The 26,949-nt window shown below is 44.0% G+C and overlaps 1 non-coding gene across 1 annotated transcript; it reads left to right on the top strand.

Annotated features, from left to right (window-relative positions):
* The first annotated feature begins 12,646 nt into the window (after positions 1-12,646).
* On the top strand, positions 12,647-12,782 carry LOC122937036. The gene has a single exon (XR_006389458.1). It is a non-coding gene; the product is annotated as a U8 small nucleolar RNA (small nucleolar RNA).
* The last annotated feature ends 14,167 nt before the right edge of the window (positions 12,783-26,949 follow it).

The raw sequence follows: 26,949 nt of genomic DNA, 5'->3' as shown, positions 1-26,949 counted from the left end.
GCTCTGTTCTTTTCACATGAAGGTCCTTGCTGCTCCAAAGAATTTCTCCATTCCTTAAGGATTGCGGGTTCCTACATCAGTTTCAGCTGTCACAGCTGCTTAAAGTTCATTGAGCTGTTTTTAGTTACTCATTCAAATATTCATAAGAAAGCAGGACTGCAGTTTTCTGTCTGGTAACAGCTTCATTTTCTGCTCTTACAGAGATTGCCCTGTGGACTGTCTGGAGGACTCCTGATTGGCGTTTCAGTGAGCACGTGACCCTTCAAAGATAATGGAGTTTCCCTGGGAGAAGTCAAGAGAGGCATGTTGTGCTTTTTATCCTTGCCTGGCCAGGCAATGAAAATAATTGCACTAGACAGTTATGGATTATCAAAGAGGGCTGAGAAATGGTAAAGCCTGTATCAAGCACTGCTCTGCTCTGCCGCGGGGAGCGTACACTCTAAATTATTTACCTGGTGGGACATCTCATACCTCAGGAAACCAAAAAACAGTCACAGCTCTGTGCAAATATTTACCCTAGCAGTATTGTACCAAAGTAGCGTAGTAAAAACAGCCGGTGATTCTGGGAAATGTTTTGCGTAAAGGCCAATGGACTGTGACATTACATGACAGGTAGGGGGGCTGCACTTGCTAACTAGCTAGCTAGCCAAATATTCCTATATAGTCACCAAGAGCAATGGTAGGCTAGGTTCACATCAGGTTTCTATCATCCGCTTAGAAGATCCTTTCACATCTTCTTTTTAATTTACATTAAGCATATACATTTGAATGAGTGAAAATGTATTGAAACCTATCACTCAATGTAACCATGGACTAAAATTGGGCAAATGTAGCATATTTTTGACTAAGGTCACCCTTGTCTACATTTCTATAGTTTTTTCAGAAGGACAGAATAGCGTAGTATACCAAACTATTCGGTCCTGCAAATGAAATTTTTATTCCACTTTTTTATCATTATAAATAATTGTTTACATTTAATAACTGGGGAATTAAATAAAATTAGAACACCATCCGCCTTTTTTTTTTTTTTAAAGGTATGTTTTTATTTAAAAAAATGAATGCTATTCTATAAACACACAAGTGTATCAAAACAACTGCACATCCATTTAAAAAGAGGTATCACTAAAACTGCATATATTTGTATGTCTCAGGAGAGGTGTTAGAGCAGCATTGTAAGTGGTAGATAGTAGATGTAAATTGATATACTATAAATTCATAGGACAACCCTTTTAACCACTCCCAGACCATCCATAGAGTATAACTAGGGATGAGCGAACTTCATATTTTGAAGTTCGATATTGTGTTCAGGTTGGGGTATATGCTGAATTTCGTTATGCTGGAGTCCTCTCCTGCATAACGGAAACCGGACGGATCCGCTATGCAGGCCCTAGACTTATACTATGACGGAATGAATAACAGAATGCCTCTAAAGGCATTTGGTCCGTGGTAACAGGAATCCATAATGCAATTCAGCATGTACCCCTAACCTGAACACGAACTTCAAAATATTCGCTGGACGGATCCATTATGCTTTCCCATAGACTTCTATTAGGACGGAAAGCAAACGGAATGCCTTCTAAAGGCTTCCGTTTTGCATTCTGTCTGGGCATTCCGTTATTTTCCATAGTCCTCAGGACAGCGATACAGATTCCTGTGCTGAGGCAGGGGAGGGAGAGGCGTGTCCCTTTCCCTTCCTCTGATAGGCTGCAGGCACTAGGCCGGCAGCCTATCAGAGGCCGGCCTAGTCAGAGGCTGACACAATGACGTCATTGCGGCGCCTGAGCCATACAGCGCAGGACACAGGCCGGAAGAGGCCTGCATCGCATTGCTGACATGGAGGTAAGTATAAGTGTTTTTTTTATTTATATATACAATACTTTTACTGGCACATGGGGGGGCTGTTATTACTGGCACATAATGGGGGGAGGCTGTTATTACTGGCACATTGGGAGGCTGTATTACTGGCACATTGGGGGGCTAGTTTTACTGGCACATAATGGGGGGCTGGTATTACTGGCACATAATGGGGGGCTGGTATTACTGGCACATTGGGTGGGCTGTTATTACTGGCACATTGGGGGGCTGTTATTACTGGCACATTGGGGGGTCTGTTATTACTGGCACATTGGGGGGCTGTTGTTACTTGCACATAATGGGGGGCTGTTATTACTTGCACATAATGGGAGGCTATGATTACTGGCACATAATGGGGGGCTGGTATTACTGGCACATAATGGGGGGCTGTTATTACTGGCATATTGGGTGGGCTATTAATGGCATATTGGGGGCTGTTATTACTGGCACATTGGGGGGGTCTGTTATTACTGGCACATTGGGGGGGCTGTTGTTACTTGCACATAATGGGGGGCTGTTATTACTTGCACATAATGGGGGGCTATTATTACTGGCACATAATGCGGGCTGTTATTACTGGCACATGATGGGGGGTCTGTTATTACTGGCACATGATGGGGGGCTGTTATTATTGGCACATGATGGGGGGCTCTTATTATTGGCACATGATGGGGGGCTCTTATTACTGGCACATGATTGGGGGATTGCTCTTGTTACTGGCACATGATGGTGGGAGTGCTTTTACTGCTGGCACATTATTGGGGGAACTTATTACTGGCACATTATCGGGGGCACTATAGGGGCATCTACTGAGGCCACAAAGAAGGGGTATTTTATATGGGGGGCTCTGTACAGTAGAATTTTATACTGGGACACATTATGGTAGATACTATGGTGAAGGGGGGTGAGGAGTACTATGGGGTCATCTACGGGGGTGCACTAAGAAGGGGTATTTTATACTTGCAAATTATGGGGGACACTGAGGACATCTACTGGGGCATTTTATACTGGTACATTATGGGGGCACTAGGAGGAAGGGGGGATAGGAGAACTATGGAGGCATTTACTGGGGGCACTATATAGGGGTATTTTATACTGGCACATTATGGGCGCACTATGGGGACATTAGCTCAACTGGGGGCATTACAAGGGTGTATTTTTTGCACTGTCACATTATAAGGAGAATTATTTCTACTGGGGGGGCATTATGGTGGGCTTTATTACTCCCCCATGGTATGAAACCCCTAGTAGCAGCACCAGACTCTCCCTGCTCTGCTATCCCTCTGCCCCTTCTCCAAATCCTTATTATGAAATCTTTCTCATTAGGATAAAATACAACATCAGCTCTGCCGAGCCCCCGGCCAAAGTGTTGAAGTGGCGTCCGAGATCCCCAAGGGCCAAGCCAAGTAATTGTAAGTTTTCATGTGAAATATGTTTATGTTAGGCCTCATGCACACGACCGTTGTGTGCATCCGTGGCCGTTGTGCCGTTTTCCGTTTTTTTTCGCGGACCCATTGACTTTCAATGGGTCCGTGGAAAAATCGGAAAATGCACCGTTTTGCAGCCGAGACCGTGATCCGTGTATCCTGTCCGTCAAAAAAATATGACCTGTCCTATTTTTTTAACGGTCAACGGTTCACGGACCCATTCAAGTCAATGGGTCCGTGAAAGAACATGGATGCACACAAGATTGGCATCCGTGTCCGTGATCCGTGGCCGTAGGTTGCTTTCATACAGACGGATCCGAAGATCCATCTGCATAAAAGCTTTTTCAGAGGTGAGTTTTCACTTCGTGAAAACTCAGATCCGACAGTATATTCTAACACAGAGGCGTTCCCATGGTGATGAATATACTGAAAAACTGTATACATGACTGCCCCCTGCTGCCAGGCAGCAGGGGGCAGACCCCCCCCCGTAGTTAACTCATTGGTGTCCAGTGGGCCCCCATCCCTCCCCTGTAGTTAACTCATTGGTGTCCAGTGGGCCCCCCCTCCCTCACCTGTAGTTAACTCATTGGTGTCCAGTGGGCCCCCCTCCCTCTCCTGTAGTTAACTCATTGGTGTCCAGTGGGCCCCCCTCCCTCGCTGTAGATAACTCATTGGTGTCCAGTGGGCCCCCCCTCCCTCCGCTGTAGATAACTCATTGGTGGCCAGTGGGCCCTCTCCCCTCCCTCCCCCTCCTAATTAAAATCGCCCCCCCCTTTCATTGGTGGCAGTGGAAAGTACCGATCGGAGTCCCAGTGTAATCGCTGGGGCTCCGATCGGTAACCATGGCAACCGGGACGCTACTGCAGTCCCGGTTGCCATGGTTACTTAGCAATTTGTAGAAGCTTCATACTTACCTGCGAGCAGCGATGTCTGTGACCGGCCGGGAGCTCCTCCTACTGGTAAGTGACAGGTCTGTGCTATAGGCAATGCGCCGCACAGACCTTTCACTTACCAGTAGGAGGAGCTCCCGGCCGGTCACAGACATCGCTGCTCGCTGGTAAGTATGAAACTTCTACAAATTGCTAAGCAACCATGGCAACCGGGACTGCAGTAGCGTCCCGGTTGCCATGGTTACCAATCGGAGCCCCAGCGATTACACTGGGACTCCGATCGGTAGTCTCCACTGCCACCAATGATAGGGGGGGAGATTTTAATTAGGAGGGGGAGGGAGGGGAGAGGGCCCACTGGCCACCAACGAGTTATCTACAGCGGAGGGAGGGGGGGCCCACTGGACACCAATGAGTTATCTACAGCAGAGGGAGGGGGCCCACTGGACACCAATGAGTTATCTACAGCGGAGGGAGGGGGGCCCACTGGACACCAATGAGTTAATTACAGGGGAGGGAGGGGGGCCCACTGGACACCAATGAGTTAACTACAGGGGAGGGAGGGGGGGCGGCCGCACTGGCCACCAATGAGTTAACTACAGGGGAGGGGGGGGGGGGGGGCGGCCGCACTGGCCACCAATGAGTTAAAAACAGGCCAGGCAGCAGGGGGCAGTCATGTACACAGTTTTTCAGTATATTCTAACCTGAAGCGTCCCCATCACCATGGGAACGCCTCTGTGTTAGAATATACTGTCGGATCTGAGTTTCACGATGTCGCTCATATCCGACAGTATATTCTAACATAGAAGCGTTCCCATGGTGATGGGGACGCTTCAAGTTAAAATGTTCGGGTGTCCGCCTGGCCGTGCGGAGGCAAGCGGATCCGTCCACACTTACAATGTAAGTCAATGGGGACGGATCCGTTTGAAGATGACACACTGTGGCTCAATTTTCAAACGGATCCGTCCCCCATTGACTTTCAATGTAAAGTCTGGACGGATCCGTCTGAGGCTACTTTCACACTTAGAAATGTTTTAACAATATAATGCAGACGGATCCGTTCTGAACGGAGCCACCGTCTGCATTATATGAACGCAAGTGTGAAAGTAAAGGGACTCCTGACTTTACATTGAAAGTCAATGGGGACGGATCCGTTTGCAATTGCACCATATTGTGTCAACGTCAAACGGATCCGTCCCCATTGACTTGCATTGTAATTCAGGACGGATCCGTTTGGCTCCGCGCGGCCAGGCGGACACCAAAACGACTTTTTTTTCATGTCCGTGGATCCTCCAAAAATCAAGGAAGACCCACGGACGAAAAAACCGTCACGGATCACGGACCTACGGACCCCGTTTTTGCGGACCGTGAAAAAAAACTGTTGTGTGCATGAGGCCTTATACACATATAGCATACACTGTGCCACACAATATACAGTATACCGCTACACTGTGCCACACAATATACAGTATACCGCTACACTGTGCCACACAATATACAGTATACCTCTACACTGTGTAGTCTGTTCTATAAGCACCATTGTTTTGTGGCGGCGGACACAGGCTCTGGATCCGCCACTGAGTTCAAGGCTGCCATAGATTGTATTATGCATTAAACCCTTAAGGACCCAGGATGAGAATGCTCACCCTCAATGGCCGGTACTTTGTGTCTCAGGACACGTATTCTGGTCCCCCATGTGCGGTGCCGCAATCAGTGGCAGTGACCCGGCTGTTAAGCCTCTTGCACATGACCGGATCGCTTTTTCAGTATTTTACTGTCTGCAAAAAACGGATCCGCAAAAAATACAGATGACGTCCATGTGCATTCCGTTTTTTTGCGGAACGGAACAGCTGGCCCCAGATAGAACAGTGCTATCCTTGTCTGTTACGTGGACAATAATAGGACGTGTTCTATTTTTAAATGGAAAGGAAAAACAGAAATACGGAAACGGAAGGCATACTGAGTACCTTCCGTTTTTTTTGCGGATACATTGAAATTAATGGTTCCATATACGGTCCGTATACGGAACGCAAAAAACTGAATGTAAAAGGGGAAAAAAAAGTTTGTGTGCAAGAGGCCTTACTGACAGCTGGATCCTTGCTGCATCCACCAGCATTAGTGATGACACATATGCAGGTGGATTAACCCCTCATATGCCATGGTCAGCGCTGACCGCAGCATATGGGAGGTTTGCGCTCCCTCCCTTAAGCCATCGGGTCCCCACACTGCGGTGGTGGGGACCCGATGGTTCCCATGGCAGCCCCAAGCCTTCAAAGGCAAACTAGTTTACTAGTATTGTGCTGCATTGAAACAGGGATCAGACCCTGTAATGTTGAAGTCCCATAGTGGGACAAAAATAAAAAATTATAAAAGTTAATATAGTTTCAATAAAAAAAAAAGCATTTCCCATAAAAAGAAACATAACATACATATTAGGTATCGCCGAGTTCATAACAACCTGTTCTATAAAAATATCATATGATCCACCCCGTCTGGTCAACACCGAAAAAAATTAAAATAAAAACTGTGCTAAAAAAATGCAATTTTTTGGTCACCTTTCATCACAAAAAGTATAATACCAAGCAATCAAAAAGTCACCTGTACCTCAAAATATTATGTATCACCTGCTCTATAAAAATATCACATGAGCTAACCTGCCTGGTGAACTCCGTAAAAAAATTAAAAATAAAAACTGCGCCAAAAAAGCCTTTTTTTTATCACCTTACATCACACAAAGTGTAATACCAAGTGATCAAAAAGTCATATGTACCCAATAATACCAATCAAACCAATCTCATCCCACAAACAATGAAACCCTAACTAAGACAATCGGCCCAAAAATTCTTTCAAAAATGCATTTTTTTTGTGTAAAACCAAAATAAATATAAAAAAATAGACAAATTAGGTATCACCGAGTCCGTAACAACCTGCTCTATAAAACTATCACATGATTTACCCTGTCAGATGAAAACTGTAAAAAAAAAAACTGTGCTCTTTTTTTTGTCACTATACATCACAAAAAGTGTAATACCAAACAATCAAAAAGTAGTATGTACCCCAAATATTACCAATCAGTCACCTCATGCTGCAAAAACTGAGCCCCTACATAAGATAATTACCCCAAAAAAAAATATAATATGGCTTTCAGAAAAAGGAGACACAAAAACAGGATTTTTATTAAAAATGCTTGTGACAAGTGACACATGTCAAGTTTCTAAAAAACGGCCAAGAAAACTCTCCCATAAAAGTCAATGAGCTCCCCTCCTGATGATTGTGTCTATGGACCCAATTTTTTTTAATGCTTTCTAAATGCTGTCAAGAACAGCTCAGGCAAGATGGCCGCCCCCATAGTCATGTTCAGAAAACGGAATACAGAAATCTGTAATGAGAAAATAAAATGTGTTACTATCAGTTTTTAATTGGCAGATAACATTTTTGGTGGCACATTTCCTTTAATGTTGGAAAAAGACAAAAGTCCATAAAGTCTAACTTGTAAGGCCCCTTTCACATGGCCGTTGCGGAAACATTGCGGGAACACCGTGATTTTTCTGCGCAAGTGCAAAACATTGTCATGCGTTTTTCACTTGCGTGAGAAAAATTGCGCATGTTTGGTACCTAAACCTGAACTTCTTCACAGAAGTTCGGGCTTGGGATCGGTGTTCTGTAGATTGTATTATTTTCCCTTATAACATGGTTTTAAGGGAAAATAATAGCATTCTGAATACAGAATGCATAGTAAAATAGCGCTGGAGGGGTTAAAAAAAATATATATTTTAACTCACCTTAGGCTACTTTCACACTAGCGTTCGATCGGATCCGTTCTGAACGGATCCGATCGTAATAATGCAGACGGAGGCTTCGTTCAGAACGGATCCGTCTGCATTATATTAGCAAAAAAAAAGCTAAGTGTGAAAATAGCCTCGGACGGATCCGTCCAGACTTTCAATGTAAAGTCAATGGGGGACGGATCCGCTTGAAGATTGAGCCATATTGTGGCATCTTCAAACGGATCCGTCCCCATTGACTTACATTGTAAGTCTGGACGGATCCGCACGCCTCCGCACGGCCAGGCGGACACCCGAACGCTGCAAGCAGCGTTCAGCTGTCCGCCTGTCCGTGCGGAGGCGAGCGGAGCGGAGGCTGAACGCCGCCAGACTGATGCAGTCTGAGCGGATCCGCTCCATTCAGACTGCATCAGGGCTGGACGGCTGCGTTCGGGTCCGCTCGTGAGCCCCTTCAAACGGAGCTCACGAGCGGACCAGCGAACGCTAGTGTGAAAGCAGCCTTAGTCCACTTGATCGCGCAGCCGGCATCTCCTTCTGTCTTCATATTAGCTTTGTGTAGCAACAAGGACCTTTGGTGACGTCACAGTTATCACATGATCCATCACCATGGTAAAAGATCATGTGATGGATCATGTGATGACTGTGACGTCACCAAAGGTCCTTGTTGCTACACAAAGCTAAGATGAAGACAGAAGAGATGCCAGCTGTGCGAGCAAGTGGACTAAGGTGAGTTAAATTTTTTTATTTTATTTTTTTAACCCCTCCAGCACTATTTTACTATGCATTCTGTATTAAGAATGCTATTATTTTCCATTTAACCATGTTATAAGGGAAAATAATAATGATCGGGTCTCCATCCCGATCCTCTCCTAGCAACCGTGCGTGAAAATCGCACCGCATCCGCACTTGCTTGTGGATGCTTGCGATTTTCACGCAACCCCATTCACTTCTATGGGGCCTGCGTTGCGTGGATTATCGCACCGCAACGCACAAAGAGGAGCATGCTGCGATTTTCACGCAACGCATAAGTGATGCGTGAAAATCACCGCTCATGTGAACAGCCCCATAGAAATGAATGGATCGGTATTTAGTGCGGGTGCAATGCGTTCACCTCTCGCATCGCATCCGCGTGGAATACTCGCCCCGCGTGAAAGGGGCCTTATCCTGCCATATCTATCCACGGAAGAAATCACACATATGGTCGTGTGCATGTAGCCTGAATCCTGTCTTATCTATACACAGAGCGCATATCATTACAGGCAGGATTAGAATGAGTTACCGTAACGGCGTTAAAGTGATTTGTATAAACCAAGTGGTGCCAATGATTAGACATAGTGGCGAGTGCAAAAACTGCATACTGTTATTTTGGGGCTTATTTAGAAGAGTTTAAAAGCAACTTGAATAAAAGTTGAGTTACTCTTTAAAAACTGTATATATTTCCTATTATAGACATTTTCTACTCGTACAACCCAAGTGAGGATATTCTAGATCTGTAAACTGGTTGTGCAAAGACAATAATGTAATTAGCAGGGCACAGCAGGAAAGCGGAAAGGTTTTATGTACAGTAAGTGCAAGTCTCCATACAATGTATAATGGTGGGAAAATAACCACTTAAATGTATTATTGAGAAGATAGTATCTCCTTGGCCCAGGGTGTTGTGATGCTTCAGGCTGTCATTCAGAGGCCGAGATAATTCATTTCTTGGATGTAGTTCAGTGATCTGATTAAGAGAAGCTCCAGTTCTGGTGATAATTCCTATACTCTAATACAGAACTATCGGAAGAATACTAGTATACAGTTGCATATGTCAGCTATTAACTGCCACTGTAAAAAAAATGCAAACTTTTTTTTTCTATTTGGTGACTTTTGTAGGATGTCCTGGTATTGGAAAATATTGTTACTTGTGCATTGTTATACCATTAAGGGCTCATGCACACGACCGCATGTATTTTGCAGTCCGCAAAAAATACGGATGACGTCCGTGTGCATTCCGTATTTTGCAGAACGGAACAGCTGGCCCCTAATAGAACAGTCCTAACCTTGTCCGTAATGCGGACAATAATAATGTTCTATTTTTTTGCTGAACGGACATACAGAAACGCTATGCACACAGAGTAACTTCTGTTTTTTTTGTTTTTTTATTGATGGCTCTGCATACGGTCCCCCCAAAAAACGGAACGGACAGAAAATATGTTTGTGTGCATGAGCCCTAAATGGCAGAGAAGTTCTTAAAGGACACTACTTGGACATACTGTAAGTCCTGTCCATTATTCTATGGCTTCATTTGAAATATATTCAAGGAGAATATCGCAACAGAGACCAAGATAAGAGACGACAAGTAGTAGGGTGGAGTTGTAGCATGTGGCCATGAATCTGATCAAGGTGATATGTGCAAAGTATTGAAGTGTTCTCCTCAGTTCATAAAGATTCATATACTATATTTAAAAAAAAAGTTTTGGGGTACGGCCAACGGTCAGGTTTCTGCATGCAGTTTTTGGAATCCAAAACTAGGCGTAAATTCTAAAAAGAGGGAAAAGTCATATTTGTCCTGTATACTTGCTGTCCTTTTATGAGCCACACCTGATTTTGTCTTCCAAAACTGCATCAGGAAACCTGACCATGTGGCTATACCCTTCGGCTTATTTGGTGCCAGCGACTACCATTTAAAGGGAACCTGTCATATTGGACAATATGTCTGAACTGAGGCCAGCATGTTATAGAATAGGAGTGGCTGAGCAAATTGATATCACTTTATTAGAAAACATTTTATTTCATTCATTTAAATTCCTGCTCATTCTGGGCTTTGAAGTCCAGGAGGAGGTCCTATCAGTGATTGACAGCTCTCTGTATACACAATCATAGAGGGGAGGCTGTCACTGACAGGACCACCTCCTTGATTGCAAAGTCCAGAATGAGCAGGAATTTAAAGGTTTTTTTTGAGGTGTTTAATATTGATGACCTATCCGCAGGATCTGTCATGAATACCTAATCATTGTGGGTTACCTGGTACCCATGTCAATGAATTATTTGAAGAGACCGTGGTTCTCCAGCGAGCACCATGGCCTATTTGTAGCTCACCAAGCACATCACAGTCTATTGGATAGTGGCTGTGCTTTGTATTGCAACTCAGCCCCATTCACTTTCACCCCGTAGTGACTAATGATGTACTGTGTATGTCATGATGTGGTGTTAGTTACACAGTACATCATGAGATAAAAGTACACTTGCGGTCACACCGGCATCTAAATGGGTGCTACGGACAGCCGAGCTGTCCGGGCACCTGTCAGGGGACCAATTACAGCGGTCCCTGCCTTTGGATCGCTGCGATTTGTCAGTCAGATTTGACTGACCAATCGCAGCATTCAGCAGTGCAGCTCCGATCTCCTCAGTGAGTGTTCACTGTTCCCCGATCACCCCCCTTCAGGATGGCCGAGCAGGACCAGGTAATAATGAGGGGCCCGACCCACCACCCCTCCCCGCCCCCACAATTATTCAGGATGGCCAAAGTTAGTAGATTGTCAGCTGTAACATACAGCTGACAATCTACCGTAACGGCCGACATCGGTGCTGGCACTGCTGTAGCAGTGTCCTGATTGATCATAACAGAGGTAGGGCGCTCCCTCCTTCCCCCCTCCCATCGGGCTGCTGCTCTGCTGTGGCAGCATCCCGATGGTTACCATCCAGGCTTGCCATGGTATGTAAGCCTGACAGGGTTCTGCCAGAGGCAGGAGCCTGATCAGGCTTACTGTGAATGAAAATACACTGCAGTACACTATACAGTGCCATCAGACCCATATACGCACATTTATAATTGGATAAAAATGAAGAAAAGAAAATACCCTAAACATGTTTGGTGTCGCCACATCTGTAACAACCAGCTCTTTGAAATTATCACATGACCTGATCCCTCAGGCAAACACCGTAAAAAAAATAAAAAAAAAACATTGCCAAAAAGTACATTTTTTGTCACCTACCATCACAAAAAGTGCAACACCAAGAGATCAAAAAGGCATATGCCCCCCAAAATAGTACCAATCAAATTATTAACAATCACATTAGCCAAAAAATAAAAAAGCTCATACTATGGAGGCACTAAAACATTATTATTTTTTGTTTCAAAGATGCTATTATTGTGTAAAACTTAAATAAATAAGAAAAAGTATATATATTAGGTATTGCCACGTCCAAAACGACCTGCTATATAAAATATCACATAATATAACCTCTCAGAATGACACCGTATAAAATAAATAAATAAAAACAGTGCCAAAATAGACATTTTTTTGTCATCTACCATCACAAAAAGTGCAAAACCAAGCGATCAAAAAGGCATATGCCCCCCAAAATAGTACCAATCAAACCGTCACCTCATCCTGCAAAAAATGAAACACTACCTAAGATAATCAGCTACAAAATAAAAAGCTATGGCTCTAAGACACTAAAACATTATTTTTTTTGTTTAAAAAATGCTATTATTGTGTAAAACTTAAATAAGAAAAAGTATACATATTAGGTATTGCCATGCCCGTAACGACCTGCTATATAAAAATATCACATGACCTAATCCCTAAGGGGAACGCCTTAAAAATTAATAAATAAAAACTGCCAAAATTGCCAATTTTTTGGTCACCTGCCCCAAAAAGTGTAATAATAAATGATCAAAAAATCATTTATTATTATGACACATCATGTGTCATCATTGAGGTTACTCCTTACCTGTTCCTCCACATGGGGGTGCAGTACATGATGAATGGAGAAGGCTGAGGGTGTGATTACACAAGACTCCTGCACCCCTTGTGCTGACAGCTCAGGGGTTGCTATCTTCTGATACTGTGACCTCATCCATGTGAATATTTAATCTTCTAATGTTAAAAGCTGTACGGCTAGCTTTTTATTATATATATATATATATATATATATATATATATAGAGAGAGAGAGAGAGAGAGAGAGAGAGAGAGAGAGAGAGATATTTTATTTTATGTTTTTATACCAGGGAACATATAAAAAAAGTGTGTTTTTCCTGTATTTTTTTATAGTTTTATAGCACAAAATTAAAAAATAAAATAAATCATATGTACCCAAAAATGGTACCAATAAAAAAAATCAATTGTACCTGCAAAAAACAAGCCCATGCACAAGATAATTGGCAGAAAAATAAAAAAATGGCGTTCACAAAAACATAATTTTTTTTCAAAAATGCTTTATTATGCAAAACTGAAAGAAAAAGAAAGTAGACATATTCAATATCATCGCATCCATAGCAACCTGCTCTATAAAAATAGCACATGATCTAACCTGTCAGTTGAACGTTGTAAAAAACAAAAAATAAAAACTGTGCCAAAACATCCATTCTTTGGTTACTTTGCCTCACAAAAACATAATATAGAGAAATTAAAAATCATATGTACCCCAAAATAGTACCAATAAAACTGTCACCTTATCCTGTAGTTTCCAAAATGGGGTCACTTTTTGATTGTTTCTACTGTAGGGTGCATTTGGTGGGCTTCAAATGGGACATGGTGTCTAAAATCCAGTCCAGCTAAATCTGCCTTCCAAAAACCATATGGCGCTCCTTTTCTTCTGCGCCCTGCCATGCGCCCATACAGCAGTTTAACACCACATGTGGAGTGTTTCTGTAAACCGCAGAATCAGCTTAATAAATATTGAGTTTTGTTTGGCTGTTAACCCTCGATGTGTTAAAGAAAAAAATGGAAAAAATTAAAATGGAAAATCGGCCAAAAAAGTGAAATTTTGAAATTTCATCTACATTTTCCTTTAATTCTTGTGGAATACCTAAAGGGTTAACAAAGTTTGTAAAATCAGTTTTGAGTAACATAAGGGGTGTAGTTTCCAAAATGGGATAATTTATGGGTGGGTTCTACTATGTAAGCCCCACAAAGTGACTTCAGACCTGAACTGGTCCTTAAAAAGTGGAGTTTGGAAATTCTTATAAATGTTAAGAATTGCTTCTAACGTCCCCCCAAAAAAAAAGATCTTTAAAAAAATGATGAGGGCACCTGTCAGTATTTTCATGATGCGTATGATTAGGGCAGCATCAATCTGCCTACAGATTCTCTTTAAGTGACAGTGGGTGAACGTTTGTGGTCCACTAGTAAGAGAATTTGGATGGTTTGTGCAAGGTTAGGCTACTTTCACACTAGTGTTCGATCGGATCCGTTCTGAACGGATCCGATCATAATAATGCAGACGGAGGCTCCGTTCAGAACGGATCCGTCTGCATTATTTTTAGCATATAACAGCTAAGTGTGAAAATAGCCTCGTACGGATCCGTCCAGACTTTCAATGTAAAGTCAATGGGGGACGGATCCGCCTGAAGATTGAGCCATATTGTGGCATCTTCAAACGGATCCGTCCCCATTGACTTACATTGTAAGTCTGGGCGGATCCGCACGGATCCGCACGCCTCCGCACGGCCAGGCGGACACCCGAACGCTGCAAGCAGCGTTCAGCTGTCCGCCTGTCTGTGCGGAGGCGAGCGGAGCGGAGGCTGAACGCCGCCAGACTGATGCAGTCTGAGCGGATCCGCTCCATTCAGACTGCATCAGGGCTGGACGGCTGCGTTCGGGTCCGCTCGTGAGCTCCTTCAAACGGAGCTCACGAGCAGACCGACGAACGCTAGTGTGAAAGTAGCCTAAACCTGCACCCTAGCCCTAACGATACATTACAGCTTCATCTACAGTATGGGGGATTCAGCCCGCACAACCCTATGCAGGTGCAGATTGCTATGGCGAAATACAGATACAAACGCAAAAACACAAAATGCAATCGCACACTGCAACCAGCACTCTGCCCTGCCTTTATGCTGGATGTTGAATAAGGCTTTGGTGTACATTTTGGCCAAAGCGTAATAAGCCACTCACCACGTCAAGGTCACCTTAATGAGTGGTCCCTAACACTAGTTCCTACCTGTTATGGGCCATGACAGCCACACAAAGTCCAGGGAGCGCAGGTACAGCATGCACGCTAAGCAAAATCAGCTTTTAACCCCATCCGGTGCCATTACAGAATTCATCGGATCCAGGGATGCAAGTACCAACATGCATGCTGAGCCCACTATATACTTCTCCTGGAGCCAAATGGCTACTGGTAGGTGCTATATAAGCAGACTCAGTTTTATACTGACTTTAAAACCAGCCTCCAGGGCATACTAACTGGTCAGGTGTGCATGACTGCTTGGAGATCGCCACGCCTCCAATATATACTACAAAGAAAAACTATGGGGGATTCGGCCCGCACAACCCTATGCAGGTGCAGATTGCTATGGCGAAATACAGGTACAAACGCAAAAATACAAAATGCAATCGCACTCTGCAACCAGCACTCTGCCCTGCCTTTATGCTGGATGTTGAATAAGGCATTGGTGTACATTTTGGCCAAAGCGTAATAAGCCACTCACCACGTCAAGGTCGCCTTAATGAGTCGTCCCTAACACTAGTTCCTACCTGTTATGGGCCATGACAACCACACAAAGTCCAGGGAGCGCAGGTACAGCATGCACGCTAAGCAAAATCTGCTTTTAACCCCTTCCGGTGCCATTACAGCTTTCATCGGATCCAGGGATGCAAGTACCAACATGCATGCTGAGCCCACTATATACTTCTCCTGGAGCCAAATGGCTACTGGTAGGTGCTACATAAGCAGACTCAGTTTTATACTGACTTTAAAACCAGCCTCCAGGGCATACTAACGCAGTATATAGTGGGCTCAGAATGCATGTTGGTACTTGCATCCCTGGATCCGATGAAAGCTGTAATGGAACCGGAAAGGGTTAAAAGCAGATTTTGCTTAGCGTGCATGCTGTACCTGCGCTCCCTGGACTTTGTGTGGCTGTCATGGCCCATAACAGGTAGGAACTAGTGTTAGGGACCACTCATTAAGGCGACCTTGACGTGGTGAGTGGCTTATTAAGCTTTGGCCAAAATGTACACCAATGCCTTATTCAACATCCAGCATAAAGGCAGGGCAGAGTGCTGGTTGCAGAGTGCGATTGCATTTTGATTTTTTGCGTTTGTATCTGTATTTCGCCATAGCAATCTGCACCTGCATAGGGTTGTGCAGGCTGAATCCCCCATATTTTTTCTTTGTAGTATATATTGGAGGCGTGGCGATCTCCAAGCAGTCATGCACACCTGACCAGTTAGTATGCCCTGGAGGCTGGTTTTTAAGTCAGTATAAGGCCTCATGCACACGACCGTTGTGTGCATCCGTGGCCGTTGTGCCGTTTTCCGTTTTTTTTCGCGGACCCATTGACTTTCAATGGGTCCGTGGAAAAATCGGAAAATGCACCGTTTTGCAGCCGAGGCCGTGATCCGTGTATCCTGTCCGTCAAAAAAATAGGACCTGTCCTATTTTTTTGACGGACAACGGTTCACGGACCCATTCAAGTCAATGGGTCCGTGAAAGAACACGGATGCACACAAGATTGGCATCCGTGTCCGTGATCCGTGGCCGTAGGTTGCTTTCATACAGACGGATCCGAAGATCCGTCTGCATAAAAGCTTTTTCTGATCTAAGTTTTCACTTCGTGAAAACTCATTTCCGACAGTATATTCTAACACAGAAGCGTTCCCATGGTGATGGGGACGCTTCTAGTTAGAATACACTGCAAACTTGGTACAAGACTGCCCCCTGCTGCCTGGCACCACCCGATCTCTTACAGGGGGATATGATAGCACAATTAACCCCTTCAGGTGCGGCACCTAAAGGGGTTAATTGTACTATCATATTCTCCTGTAAGAGATCAGGGCTGCCAGGCAGCAGGGGGCAGACCCCCCCCCCCTCCCCAGTTTGAATATCGTTGGTGGCACAGTGTGTGCCCATCGCCCCCCCCTTCCTCCCTCTATAGTTAAAAATCGTTGGTGGCACAGTGTGTGCCCATCGCCCCCCCTTCCTCCCTCTATAGTTAAAAATCGTTGGTGGCACAGTGTGTGCCCATGGCCCCCCCCCTTCCTCCCTCTATAGTTAAAAATCGTTGGTGGCACAGTGTGTGCCCATCGCCCCCCCCCCTTCCTCCCTCTATAGTTAAAAATCATGCTTACCTGCTTGCTGCTGCGATGTCTGTGACCGGCCGGGAGCTCCTCCTACTGGTAAGTGACAGTTCTTTAGCAATGCACCGCACAGACCTTTCACTTACCAGTAGGTGGAGCTCCCGGCCGGTCACAGACATCGCAGCAGCAGGCAGGTAAGTATGAATCTTCTACAATTGTACTATTGCTAAGTAACCATGGCAACCAGGGATGCAGTAGCTTGCCATGGTTACCGATCGGAGCCCCAGCGATTAAACTGGGACTCCGATCGGAACTCCGCTGCCACCAATGATGGGGGGGGGGGGAAGATGGAGGGGGGCGATGGTGGGCGCACACTGTGCCACCAACGATTTTTAACTATAGAGGGAGGAAGCGGGGGGCGATGGGCACACACTGTGCCACCAACGATTTTTAACTATAGAGGGAGGAAGGGGGGGGCGATGGGCACACACTGTGCCACCAACGATATTCAAACTGGGGAGGGGGGGGGGTCTGCCCCCTGCTGCCTGACAGCCCTGATCTCTTACAGGAGAATATGATAGTACAATTAACCCCTTTAGGTGCCGCACCTGAAGAGGTTAATTGTGCTATCATATCCCCCTGTAAGAGATCGGGTGGTGCCAGGCAGCAGGGGGCAGTCTTGTACCAAGTTTGCAGTGTATTCTAACCTGAAGCGTCCCCATCACCATGGGAACGCCTCTGTGTTAGAATATACTGTCGGAAATGAGTTTCACGAAGTAGCTCATATCCGACAGTATATTCTAACGTAGAGGCGTTCCCATGGTGATGGGGACGCTTCAAGTTATGTTCGGGTGTCCGCCTGGCCGTGCGGAGGCAAGCGGATCCGTCCAGACTTATAATGTAAGTCAATGGGGACGGATCCGTTTGAAGATGACACACTGTGGCTCAATTTTCAAACGGATCCGTCCCCATTGACTTGCATTGTAATTCAGGACGGATCCGTTTGGCTCCGCACGGCCAGGCGGACGCCAAAACGACTTTTTTTTCATGTCCGTGGATCCTCCAAAAATCAAGGAAGACCCACGGACGAAAAAACGGTCACGGATCACGGACCCCGTTTTTTCGGACCGTGAAAAAAAACTGTCGTGTGCATGAGGCCTAAAACTGAGTCTGCTTATATAGCACCTTCTCCATTTGGTCCCTGACTAAAAAGGTAATGAATACATATTTAGAATTATATGTAAATATTTAGAATAATATGTACCGTAAATAATAATAACATCTGAGACATAATGATACATAAATAACATAAATAATTAATACATATTTATATTAATGCATAAATAATAACAACAATGAATACATGATGCATGACTAATAATAAATACATAATTATAATAATACATACAAATTTATATAAATAATATTCAATTCAGTTACATAGAAAACAACATAATAGTGAATTCATGTGGCAGGATCTACCAGGTTGTGGGCAGTGCCTCATGCCCACGGCCGTTGCACGGCCCTTCCATGCATTGGGGACCGCAATTTGCGGTCCCCAATGCACGGGCAATGTCCGTGCGGCGGCCGGGACGAATCGAGACGCATGTTCTATTTTTTTGCGGTGCAGAGGCACGGACAGAATCACCACAGAAGCACCCTGTGATGTGGGGAGCACACGGCCTGTGCCCGCATATTGAGGACCTGCTATTTGTGGGCCGCAATATGGCCGTGGCCGGGCAACGACCGTGTCCATGAGGCCTAAGAGGGTTGAAAATCTCCTAAATGTAAGCTTCCTTATATGGGATGCTGTTCTTTGAACTACCCTTTTTTTGTGTGTGATCTCTAATATAACAGAAATATACGTGAAATGAGACAGAGTAACAAAGCCGAGCTATTTCTGCTGTATTTTCATAATGATTCCTAATTGCCGAACTGTTCTGCCTGGGTGTGTTGCAAGAAACGAAATAGCAGTATCATGTTGTGAACAATACAGTTAATGACAATAAGGGGACTGTTTTTTCAGAGCGTGGGAACCTTGGCTTCAGCATCTACCAGGACACCATGCGGTGGTAATGGAAGACTAAAAATAAGTCACATACACTCAACTAACAAGGTACATCCATGAGTATGCTGAGAAATTATAACAGTGCTAATCTGTGGAATTGGAAAATGGAGAGTAGTGTGGAGACGAATGTTGAAATGTAACTGTGATTGTATTAATTATATCCATCCGTGGGTGCTGACTTCTAACATTATAAGCATATCTAAAAATAAAAATCATTCTTATAAACCACCAAGTGTCCAGTATACTAGCATTCCTGAATCTCCCCTTCATTCACAGGGGACTGCAAATAACAACCAGTAAAATATGGTTCTATCTTTTAATAAATAGAATAATGCTCCCCCAATGAAAATAAGAATATCAGAAGTCATCATGGAATTCTTTGAATATACAGTATCTCGACGTACATTACTGTGCAGTGCAGCAACATGCATAGCTAGTCCTTTCTGGTAGTGAAACAGTTACTGTGTGTCAGAATGAAAGGCAATTGTGCAAGCCGCCAACAGTCCTAGCTAAGCTTTAGCTAAACCAAAATAAAAGCATACAGCAGCCTTCAGTAAAGCAAAAACAAAATGCTGCTCAACCCTGCAGGTGTCACACAATGAGTCTTTAATGGCACAAAATAAGGACATGGAGGCAGTGCCAATAAAATTGTGGCGAAAATAAAGGTTATTTTAATCCATGTTGTAGCAGTGCAAAAACATGTTTTGAATCCCTTCTGTTAACAGTAGAATGACTTTGCCTCACTATTAGGCATAGCTCGCACTTCACTTATTTGGTCAGTTATTCTGATCAGTTATCGTCAGCCCAAAGCAGGTGCGGGTCAAAACCACAGAACAGGTGCAGATCTATTCATGATACTTAGCAGGCTTAGCTCCTGAATTTGGCTCACAATAAGTGGTGGAAATAACTGACCAAATAACAGAAGTGTTAACTACTGGCCAGGCAAGAAAGGTTGTCCTTGGCAAACTCGCCCAGTTGTGGCCACAATTCATGTTTGGCTGCCCAGTAGTCCAGGGGATCCTGGATCTGGGGTGACGGGGTACAGTCCAAATATGCCTCCACCTGCTTGTTCAAGTTCTGCTCCATGTCCAGCTGCTGATGGGTGATTTCTTCAGTAGGCAGCTGAAGAAAACTGCTTATTAGAGACTCAAAACTTAAGTTACTGTTGGCAGGTGCTTCTCCTGCCTTCCCCCTCCAGCAGTCATGGCAGTGGAGCATGAGCACACAGGTTCCCCGTTCATGAAGATGGGCGATGGCGCATATAGGCAGCGACCAACCGACTACAAAGCATGTCTCGATAGTAGTTGAGTTTTTCATCCCTCTCAGAAAGTGTAAAAAAGGCCCCCATTTAGGACTGGTAGTGAGTGTCTAACATTGTGGAGAGCCAGTAGTCATCCCTCTGCCAAATGGTGATAATGCAGCTGTCACTATGCAAACAACTCAGCATCTTGCCATTTGCGCAAGGGACTCGGAGGCACTCCCTGCCTCCATCTGCACTGAATACTGCCACAGTCTGTTGGGGTTATCTGCGTTGTCTTCGTCATGACCCTCTAGCTTCTCATACTCCTCCTGGCCTTCTACTGTAACTTGGGCAGATAAACTGCCTAGTTCTGTATCGAATTCCTGGGCGTGTGTATCCTCCTCCTCCTGTGCCAGTTAAGCCTCCACAGGGCTCAGTGAGATGTAGGCACCACATCTTCTGTCCCCTCGCCAGTCAGATTTATCAGCATCCCCTCCAGGATGTGAAGATGTGAAATGACATAATTCACCCTGTAGTCCTGGTGACTAACAAATAAAGTAACCTCCTGAAAGCGCCTGAACAAATGGCAGGTGTCACGCATGAGCTGCCACTGTCTAACTTCAAAGTTACACCGGGGAGTAGTCCTGTCCATCAACAAGAAATCGGTCCCTGGTTTCCTTTGCTCATACACTTGGTCCAAAATGTGGAGAATAAAGTTCCAATGTTTGGAAATGTCACATATGAAGCAATGTGGGGGAACACCATTCTGCCTTTGCAGCTCAAGGAGGGCGTGTTTTGCACAGTAATGCAAAGTAATGGCATGCACAGTTCCTTATCATATTCAAGATGTCTTGCAGTTTAGTGGAAGACTTCAAGAATTGGGTGACAACCAGACTGAAGACGTGCTCCATGCAGGACCCATAGGTCAACCTTCCCTGACGCAGAGCAAACAGAATATTCTTCCCATTATCAGTGACCATGGTTCCTATCTACAGTTGGCGAGAAGACAGCCAGGATTCGATTTCATGGTTGATGACCACAGATGGCCTTGCGGTTCGCCCGGCGGTCATTTCGAGGCAAACGTTGCTCGTTCGCGATTCGCCGAACATGCAAACATATGGCGATATTCACACGCGCCATATGTTTTTGCATAGCGCCAAACTTTGACCCATGACACATCCATCAGGTGGGACAGGACAGCCAATTGAGACGTTTCAGCACATGGACACACCCCCTACCCTATAAATAAACCTGATCTGGCAGCCATTTTACATTCAGTTTTTTGCCAGTGTAGGGAGAGGTTTTCTGTGTGGAGCAGGGACAGACTGTAAGGGACACCAAATGCTAGCTAATAGGGCCACAAAAGTCCTTTTATAGGTGTGCTATCGATAGGTGTGACATGCAGAGGGGTGTGATATACTTATAATACACTTTCTAACATAAAAATTATATTATAGTGTATTTGCATTGTGCAGCATTGTGTGCGGTTCTGCTGTGATACCGCAGCTAGATAGAGGAACAAACGCTATTGGAGTAACTAATTGCAACGGGTATGATATGCCTGTTCAGGGCTGCGATATACCTTCTTCTGCAAAATCCTGAATGACGGGTGCTATATTGCTATATACCTGTTTCCGCCAAATACTGATTAAGGGGTGCCATATACCTTCTTCCACAAAATCCTAATTGAGGGGTGCTATATACCTGTTTTCACGAAATACTAATTGAGGGGTGCTATTTACTAATTTCTGCCAAATACTGATTGAGGTGTGTTATACACCATTTTCCGCCAAATACTGATTGAGTGGTGCTATTGCTATATACCTTCTTCCACTTAATAATGATTGAGGGGTGCAATACACCTACTTCCACAAAATACTGATTAAGGGGTGCCATATCCATGTTTATGCCAAATAATGATTGAGGGGTGCTATATACCTGTTTCTGCCAAATACTGATTAAGGGGTGCTATATACCAACTTCCAATAAATACTGATTGAGGGGTGCTATTGCTATATATCTTCTTCCACCAAATACTGATTGAGGGGTACAATACACCTGCTTCCACAAAATACTGATTGAGGGGTGCCATATACCTGTTTCCGCCAAATACTGATTGAGGGGTGCTATATACCTGTTTTCACCAAATACTGATTGAGGAGTGCCATACACCTGTTTCCGCCAAATACTGATTGAGGGATGTTATATACTTGTTTCCACCAAATAATAGTTGAGGGGTGCCATACCTTCTTCCGCAAAATCCTGATTGAGGGGTGCTATACTGCTATATACCTGTTTCCACCAAATACTGATTGAGGGGTGCCATATACCTTCTTCAACAAAATCCTGATTGAGGGGTGCTATATACCTATTTCCACAAAGTACTGATTGAGGTGTGCTATTTACTAGTTTCTGCCAAATACTGATTGAGGTGTGCTATACACCATTTTCCGCCAAATACTGATTGAGTGGTGTAATATACCTTCTTCCACTAAATACTGATTGAGGGGTGCTATTGCTATATACCTTCTTCCACTAAATAATGATTGAGGGGTGCAATACACCTACTTCCACAAAATACTGATTAAGGGGTGCCATATTCATGTTTATGCCAAATAATGATTGAGGGGTGCTATATACCTGTTTCCGCCAAATACTGATTAAGGGGTGCTATATACCAACTTCCACTAAATACTGATTGAGGGGTGCTATTGCTATATATCTTCTTCCACCAAATACTGATTGAGGGGTACAATACACCTGCTTCCACAAAATACTGATTGAGGAGTGCCATACACCTGTTTCTGCCAAATACTGATTGAGGGGTGTTATATACTTGTTTCCGACAAATAATAGTTGAGGGGTGCCATACCTTCTTCCGCAAAATCCTGATTGAGGGGTGCTATACTGCTATATACCTGTTTCCACCAAATACTGATTGAGGGGTGCCATATACCTTCTTCAACAAAATCCTGATTGAGGGGTGCTATATACCTATTTCCACAAAGTACTGATTGAGGTGTGCTATACAACATTTTCTGCCAAATACTAATTGAGTGGAGTCATATACCTTCTTCCACTAAATACTGATTGAGGGGTGCTATTGCTATATAGCTTCTTCCACTAAATACTGATTGAGGGGTGCAATACACCTACTTCCACAAAACACTGATTGAGGGGTGCCATATTCCTGTTTCTGACAAAAACTGATTGAGGGGTGCTATATACCTGTTTCTGACAAATACTGATTGAGGGGTGCTATATACCTTCTTCCACTAAATACTGATTGAGGGGTGCTATTGCTAAATACCTTCTTCCACCAAATAATGATTGAGGGGTGCAATACACCTGTTTTCGCCAAATACTGATTTAGGGGTGCCATACACCTGTTTCCGCCAAATACTAATTGAGGGGTGCAATACACCTGCTTCAACAAAATACTGACGGAGAGGTGCCATATACCTGTTTCTGCCAAATACTGATTGAGGGGTGCTATTGCTATATAGCTTCTTCCACAAAATATTGATTGAGGGGTGCCATATTCCTGTTTCCGCCAAATACTGATTGAGAGTTGTTATATACTTGTTTCCACCAAATACTGATTGAGGGGTGCCATATACCTTCTTCCACTAAATACTGATTGAGGGGTGCTATTGCTATATACCTTCTTCCACCAAATACCGATTGAGGGGTGCCAAATACCTGTTTCCACCAAATACTGATTGAGGGGTGCTATTGGTATATATATTCTTCCACCAAATACTGATTGAGGGCTGCAATACATTTGCTTTCACAAAATACTGATTGAGGGGTGCCATAAACCTGTTTCTGCCAAATACTGATTGAGGGGTGCTATTGCTATATACCTTCTTCCACCAAATACTGATTGAGGGCTGTGATACACCTTCTTCCAGAAAATACTGATTGAGGGGTGCCATATTCCTGTTTTTGCCAAATACTGATTGAGGGGTGCTATATACCTGTTTCCACCAAATACTGATTGAGGGGTGCCATATACCTTCTTCCACTAAATACTGATTGAGGGGTGCTATTGCTATATACCTTCTTCCACCAAATACCGATTGAGGGGTGCCAAATACCTGTTTCCACCAAATACTGATTGAGGGGTGCTATTGGTATATATATATTCTTCCACCAAATACTGATTGAGGGTTGCAATACATTTGCTTTCACAAAATACTGATTGAGGGGTGCCATAAACCTGTTTCCGCCAAATACTGATTGAGGGGTGCTATTGCTATATACCTTCTTCCACCAAACACTGATTGAGGGCTGCGATACACCTTCTTCCAGAAAATACTGATTGAGGGGTGCCATATTCCTGTTTTTGCCAAATACTGATTGAGGGGTGCTATATACCTGTTTCCACCAAATACTGATTGAGGGGTGCCATATACCTTCTTCCACTAAATACTGATTGAGGGGTTCTATTGCTATATACCTTCTTCCAACAAATGCTGATTGAGGGGTGCAATACACCTGCTTCCACAAAATATTGATTGAGGGGAGCCATATACCTGTTTCTGCCAAATACTGATTGTGGGGTGCTATATACCTGTTTCTGCCAAAAACTGATTGAGGGGTGCTATGCACCTGTTTCTGCCAAATACTGATTGAGAATTGCTATATACTTGTTTCCGACAAATACTGATTGAGGGGTGCCATATACCTTCTTCCACTAAATACTGATTGATGGGTGCTATTGCTATATACATTCTTCCACCAAATACTGATTGAGGGGTGCAATACACCTTTTTGTGCCAAATACTGATTGAGGGGTGCTATATACCTGTTTCTGCCAAATACTGATTGAGGGGTGCCAAATATCTTCTTCCACTAAATACTGATTGAGGGGTGCTATTGCTATATACCTTCTTCCACAAAATACTGATTGAGGGGTGCAATACACCTTTTTCGCCAAATACTGATTGAGGGGTGCTATATACTTGTTTCTTCCAAATACTGATTGAGGGGTGCCATATACCTTCTTCCACTAAATACTGGTTGAGGGGTGCTGTTGCTATATACCTTCTTCCACCAAATACTGTTTGAGGGGTGCAATACACCTTTTTCGCCAAATACTAAATGAGGGGTGCCATATACCTGTTTCTGCCAAATACTGATTAAGGGGTGCTATTGCTATATACCTTCTTCCACAAAATATTGATTAAGGGGTGCCATATTCCTGTTTCCGCCAAATACTGATTGAGGGGTGTTATATACTTGTTTCCGCCAAATACTGATTGAGGGGTGCCATATACCTTCTTCCACTAAATACTGATTGAGGGGTGCTATTACTATATACCTTCTTCCACCAAATACTGATTGAGGGGTGCCAAATACCTGTTTCCACCAAATACTGATTGAGGGGTGCTATTGGTATATATATTCTTCCACCAAATACTGATTGAGGGCTGCAATACATCTGCATCCACAAAATACTGATTGAGGGGTGCCATAAATCTGTTTCCGCCAAATACTGACTGAGGGGTGCGATTGCTATATACCTTCTTCCACCAAATAATGATTGAGGGCTGCGATACACCTTCTTCCACAAAATACTGATTAAGGGGTGCGATATTCCTGTTTTTGCCAAATACTGATTGAGGGGTGCTATATACCTGTTTCCACCAAATACTGATTAAGGGGTGCCATATACTTTCCTCCACTAAATACTGATTGAGGGGTGCTATTGCTATATACCTTCTTCCACAAATGCTGATTGAGGGGTGCAATACACCTGCTTCCACAAAATATTGATTGAGGGGTGCCATATACCAATTTCCGCCAATTACTAATTGTGGGGTGCTATCTACCTGTTTCTGCCAAAAACTGATTGAGGGGTGCTATACACCTGTTTCCACCAAATACTGATTGAGGGGTGCTATATACTTGTTTCTGACAAACACTGAATGAGGGGTGCCATATACCTACTTCCACTAAATACTGATTGAGGGGTGCTATTGCTATATACCTTCTTCCACCAAATACTGATTGAGGGGTGCAATACACCTTTTTGCGCCAAATACTGATTGAGGGGTGCTATATACCTGTTTCTGCCAAATACTGATTGAGGGGTTCTGTTGCTATATACCTTCTTCCACCAAATACTGATTAAGGGCTTCAATACACCTGCTTCCACAAAATACTGATTGAGAGGTGCTGTATACTTGTTTCCGCCAAATACTGATTGAAGGGTGCCATATACCTTCTTCCACCAAATACTGATTGAGGGTGCAATACACCTTTTTCGCCAAATACTGATTGAGGGGTGCTATATACTTGTTTCTGCCAAATACTGATTGAAGGGTGCCATATACTTTCTTCCACTAAATACTGGTTGAGGGGTGCTGTTGCTATATACCTTCTTCCACCAAATACTGATTGAGGGTGCAATACACCTTTTTCGCCAAATACTGATTGAGGGGTGCTATATACTTGTTTCTGCCAAATACTGATTGAAGGGTGCCATATACTTTCTTCCACTAAATACTGGTTGAGGGGTGCTGTTGCTATATACCTTCTTCCACCAAATACTGATTGAGGGGTGCAATACACCTTTTTCGCCAAATACTGATTGAGGGGTGCCATATACCTGTTTCTGCCAAATACTGATTGAGGGGTACTATTGCTATATGCCTTCTTCCACAAAATTTG

Source organism: Bufo gargarizans, chromosome 4, assembly GCF_014858855.1.
Source record: "Bufo gargarizans isolate SCDJY-AF-19 chromosome 4, ASM1485885v1, whole genome shotgun sequence".
In the NCBI taxonomy this organism is placed as follows: domain Eukaryota; kingdom Metazoa; phylum Chordata; class Amphibia; order Anura; family Bufonidae; genus Bufo; species Bufo gargarizans.
The sequence above is the reverse complement of the archived record's forward strand: the minus strand, read 5'-3'. Positions and strand labels throughout refer to the sequence as shown.